We start from the raw sequence: 5,565 nt of genomic DNA on the forward strand, positions 1-5,565 counted from the left end.
ACCATTTTTTAAACTCTGCTTGTGCTGACAGAAAGAAAGAAAGAAAGAAAGAAAGAAAGAAAGAAAGAAAGAAAAGAAAGAAAGAAAGAAAGAAAGAAAGAAAGAAAGAAAGAAAGAAAGAGATCTCATTCCCCAGGGGGAGCCTCCGGAGCTGCAGTGACCTCCCCACCCCCACCCTCTTTGCTTCCATGCAGCCTGGAGATGCTCTCCTCACTAGGGCAGGCCCTTCGAGATTGAGATTGTTCTGAGTAGGCTGGTTTTGAGAGCTGAGTCTTTTGCCAACCAAATTTCATTTGAATTAGCCGCTGTCCCTGCCAGGAATTCACTGCTGGAACTGGTGCAGGCTACTCCTGGGGGAAGGGTCAGGGAGGGGGGAAGGGGACAGAGGGTCAATAGGGACAAAAGTTAGGTACCATCTGTGTAGCCCTGGTCTCCTCCTACCTGCCTCTGAAGCAGCTCTCCTCTGCTCTCCAGGGGTTGCAGAATGAGCAGAGGCACACTCTGGCTGGCATGCTCTTACAGGAAAGTGCCAGGTTCTCCAGAGGAGTTTATGGCCCAAGCTTGGCCCTGAGCCCTGTCAGCTGAGCTCCAGCTGCAGCAGCACCATGCTGCTCGTTGGTCCCCCAGGCAGCCCAAGATCTGGACCATGTCGGGCTCAGGTACAGCTGGCCCTGCTGCCCGCTCTCCCCACATGAGTCCTGTCCCCTGGGCTCTCAAAGGCCCCAGTCTCTACATGGTGATGTCTGTCATTGGAGAGGCTAAGTATTTGTACAGCAGAACCAGAAGAGAGAAGACTTTCCTTACTCTCAAGGTTCTCAGCCTCTGTCCTCTCATCATTTCACCTAACTCAGGTGCAGGAAAACTTAGAGGCTACTGGTCTGGGGCTCTTACCTCTGCTTCCATCATGCAGGCCAAGGGAGGCCATGGGCAAGATGGCAATGCCTGTTTTGGAACCTCTCCCCAGCCTCCTGGCCTTTCTACCTGTTGGTGGAAAGCTCTGCTCCAGTATCTCCTTTCCAGCTGCCCACTGCCCCTTCCCGCCACTCCCTCATTCTCAAGTTTTTTTGATGTACCAACGTGAAACTACCTCACAAATTAGACTTTAGATTTTATGAAAACTCCAATCCATTGGTACAGGCACCATATTTCTTATGGATAGTGAGGCATCTTCTGGTCTTGGTTTAGAAATAATGAGTACCATGATTAGCTCTTTGGATTAGCTGGGTTGATTAGCTCTCCTTGTGGTATGTAGACACCACATAGACATGTTTTTACCAATGTGCAGACCACTTTTATACCAACCCAGTGAAATAGAGTTCAGACAGTTTCTCTAGAAAGGGCTGAAACTCTGAGATTGATAATTTTGCCATAATAAGGCATAAGTAAAATGTGGGGGGAAAATACTTGGTTTTGGCAATACTGATCATAACCTATATTTTTATTTTCTACCTTAAGGAAAAAAAGTAGTATCTTAGTAAATATTGGTAGAGACATGACTTACATATCATTTAAATAATTCATTTTCAAGACGCTTGAGTGTCTCAGTGGTTGAGCCTTCGGCTCAGGGCATGATCCCAGAGTGCTTAGATCAAGTCCCACATCCAGCTCCCTGCATGGATCCTGCTTCTCCCTCTGCCTGTCTCTGCCTCTCTCTTTCAGTGTCTCTCATGAATAAATAAATAAAATCTTTAAAAAATAATAAATAACTCATCTCACAATTTTTTTTCCTGGAATTTGAGTGGGCCCATTTGGAATTTTGTTGGGTTGTTAAGGCCCCCCTCATGATATGCTTATTCGGGGGGTATACATGAGTCTCTTCCTGACCAAAGATACACCTGAAGAATTTGCATGGGCAGGGTGATGGCCATGATCTTCAGTAGAGAACTCTGCTCCTGAACAACCAGTTTGGGTGTTTGGGAGGCACATGGAACAATTTCAGAGTAGTGTGAAACACACACTCGTTTTTCTTCCTTTTCTACTTCTAAACATTCTACTATGAACCTATAAAATCAGAGAAAAAGACATAAAAAAGAATATAGTGCTATGATATTATATGCATGATATATGCATGATATTATATAGCAGTTATGTATTTTAGACATCTATATTGATTTGGTGGTAAAAATTTTAGTGGTTCTTAATTTCCCATATTTTCTGTAATTATCAATATTTATTAATGAACTTTTCTTCATTATAGAACCAGAGAAATAGTTTTAAAATAAAGTACTAGGGCTTTTTTCTTAGCCAGAACCCCAATTAATAAATATCAATTACAGACAAAGACATAAACAGGAAAGGCAAGTTTCACATTTTGGAGAAAAAATATAGAAAACTATATTTATCTCCTCAGAATAAGAAGGGTTTCTTAAACCACAAAATATACTATCTGTGAAAGAAAACTTGATAAATCAAACTGCAATATAATTAAGAATGCATGTTCATCGAAAGCCACCATAAAGAAAGTCATATAACAAGCCACTTTCCTGGAGAAAATATCTCTCACACATTGAGCTGAAAAGTTAGAAATTCTTTTGTATATTAAAATACATTAATATTTTAAGATATATAATATTATATAATATATACATTTAATATTGATTAAATATTGCAATATTTATAACATCTATTATATGTAATATTTTTCACATAACTGAAAAATATTCATTCCAGAATATATAAATAATTCATACAAATCGCTGATGATAAGAAAATGATGGTGTCCAGAAAATGGGCAAAGGACATGAACAGGCACTTTGAAGAAAAAGAAAAACAAATGTACCAAAACGTATGAAGATACCCACTTGACCTTGTTAGTAATCAGAGAAACACAGAATGTTGCTGCTGAGATGCCATTATGCACCCAGCAGAGAAGTGGATGTTTAAATCTGAAAAATCAGGTGGAGATGAGAATCAAGAGCAGTTGGAACCCTTCTACGCTGTGGGTGTTCTAGCCACTTCGGAAAACACTTCAGTACAATCTTGTCAACTTGAGAGCAAGCACTCACCCCATAACCCAATAATTCCATTTACCCAATGACAAATGTTTGAGCATGTGCACTTGGACAAGCACAAGAATATTCAAAGGAGCAATTTTCATAATAGCCAAAGACTGGACAGCAGATAATATGTTGTTGCCCTGGGAATTACACTGCCCTGCAAATGAAGGCAATGCGGCTACCCACAACAGGTTGCCAGATCTTAGTAACATAAAGCCTAGAAAAGACAAATCCAACAAGATGATGCACATACAGTATAATATCATTTCTCAAAGCTTAAAAATGAGCAAACCTGAACAGTATGTGATTCAGAGATGCCCACACCATAGGATAGAAAATATTCCAAATCTTCAGGGAAATGACGAACGCCAGATGCAGAGTAGGGGTCCCTGTGTTGAGAGGTGAGGGGTGGGAATGAAGAGTCACACACCCGTGGCCTCAACGTTGCAGTGTGCTGGTTGTGTTACACTTTTTACATCGAGTAAGGGGTTCACACTTGTATGGGTCTTTTTGTGTGTGTGTGTGTGGGGGGGTCTTTATTATGTTTTATGACTTGGATGTGTGTCATATTTTAATGTACCATATATTGTATCACTTAAAAATATTGAAGACTACAGAAGGAAATATATAGGATATCCTAAATCTTTAAGTGGAATTCCTTTGATTTGAGCTCAGTTTGACTCGGGATTCCAAACTCTTTATTTTATTTTATTTTTAAAGATTTTATTCATTTATTCATGAGAGACACAGACAGAAGCAGAAACATTGGCAGAGGGAGAAGCAGGCTCCTCGTGGGGACCCCGATGCAGGGCTCAATCCCAGGACCCTGGGATCACCACCTGAGCTGAAGGCAGACACTCAACCACTGAGTTACCCAGGTGCCCCGGATTCCAAACTCTTAAACCTATCTGATCGTGATGTATTATCTTATTAACAGTGCTTTTAACTTGAAAAAAAAAATCCTGATTGTAATCATTGCTATGAGTATCAAGGCACAGATTCATTTCTTAACTCTACCTACCCTTTACTTCTCTACATCTTCCCAAATGATCATGGTCCCCCCAGTGTGGCTAAGAAGGAGAAGGTGAGGAGTGCCCAAAGTGTGCTTCTCTAGCGCCCCCTACAGGCCAGATTTACCCTAGCAGTGATTAGGGCGACCACCAGATCCCAGGTGAGGGGCAATATCTTCACTGACAGGCCAACTCCCCCAAAACTGGCTCATGGTTCTGTTCACTGCAGCCACCTTTGGGGCTAGACAATGGGGTGAGGACTTTGTTTCCTGAATACACTGAGGGTGTCCCCCAACCCTCCTCCCATGCATGTACCTACAGGGGTCAGCTAATCAGTCTGGCATAGAGCTCTCTCTACTTAGCAGAGGAGCTGGAAGGGGCAGGGTGGGACTGTGAATCCTTGGGCCTTGGGCAGCTGGGGAAGATAAGAGGTGGAGAACAGTCTGGGGAGAAAATGGGAAAAGCAACCAGCTTCTGGAGGAGTGAAGACAGCACATGGAACGCAGGGCTCCACTGTGTGCTACCAAAGTATGCACCAGGGTCCCAGGGGAGGTAAGTGCTTCGAAGGCCATGGGGAGCCTCTGCCTTCTCAGCTGAGGCATCTGATGGGGACAAGTCGGTGTGATGGCAGGATGAATTCCAGCCCAGTGCAGGGTCATGTCAACTCCCCCTTCCCCTCTCCACAATCCCAGGCAGCACCAGTCCCTCACAGCACATTCAAAATGCAGAAATAACAGAGCCCAGGCCATTGTGAGGGATATGTAAGCTCCATCAACTGAGTACAAGGCCATTGTTCTTAGCATTCAAAATGAGGTACTAGCAAACCTTTAACATTCACAAAAGGGTAAACTGAGGTCCAGAAATCCATTCCAAGAAGCACAATATATGTAGGTTTTGAACTCAGTTGCTCAACCTTCTTGAGTATCCTGGCTGGCCAGGACTACAGGCTAATAGCTTTCGTGTTGTTTTCTACCTGAGTGCAAATGAGCAGAAGCAGGAAGAAAGGCTGCCTGTCCAGCAACACCCCCCCAACTCCCATCTTGCTTCTCCAGCCTTGCTTCCCTCTATATAGCCTCCAGCTCCGGTTGCCAAAATTAATCACCGGTGGGGTTGAAGCAACAGCCCTGTTCCCTGGCTCCAGGCCAGGCTCCCAGGATGTGCGTCAGAAAGAGCCAGTGAGTGAAATTCCAAAGCAATGTGAGTCACCAGGGAGGAGGAGAGGCCAGGACAGAAGTCAGAATGAGAGCCTCAAGGCAGACCAAAAAAAGGCCCTGAGGGGGTCAGGGGCTGGGCCCAGATAACATGAATACTCACCTGTCCAAAGTTGGGAGGGGGGCCTCCTGGCCAAGTGGCTTATCTCTGGGCTCTGCACAGACCTGGATTGGGAGGGAAGTGACCAAGAGGCCAGCCTACTAGTCCCACCCCTGGATACAGTAACCATGACCCTTACCTGGCTCCCCATAGGCTGGGCTTTGGATCCCAGCCCTTAAAATCCGAGTATTGTTTCCACAAGCATTCCCTCCCCCCTGGCCCAGCCCAGGACATTGCTTCCGGACAGG

At 44.2% G+C, this 5,565-nt stretch overlaps 1 protein-coding gene across 2 annotated transcripts in view; it reads right to left on the reverse strand.

The window, feature by feature from the left end:
- The window catches only part of PEBP4 (phosphatidylethanolamine binding protein 4), a 248,890-nt gene extending 243,465 nt beyond the window's left edge, over positions 1 to 5,425 (reverse strand). Inside the window, exon 1 of one of the 2 annotated variants that reach the window (XM_041767325.1) lies at positions 5,321 to 5,425. The gene's annotated coding sequence lies outside the window, so the exon portion shown is untranslated. Of the gene's footprint in view, positions 1 to 441; positions 523 to 5,320 lie in introns of those variants that run through there. The other variant, XM_041767328.1, reaches the window with a different exon arrangement.
- Positions 5,426 to 5,565: the final 140 nt, after the last annotated feature.

Source organism: Vulpes lagopus, chromosome 8, assembly GCF_018345385.1.
Source record: "Vulpes lagopus strain Blue_001 chromosome 8, ASM1834538v1, whole genome shotgun sequence".
NCBI lineage: Eukaryota > Metazoa > Chordata > Mammalia > Carnivora > Canidae > Vulpes > Vulpes lagopus.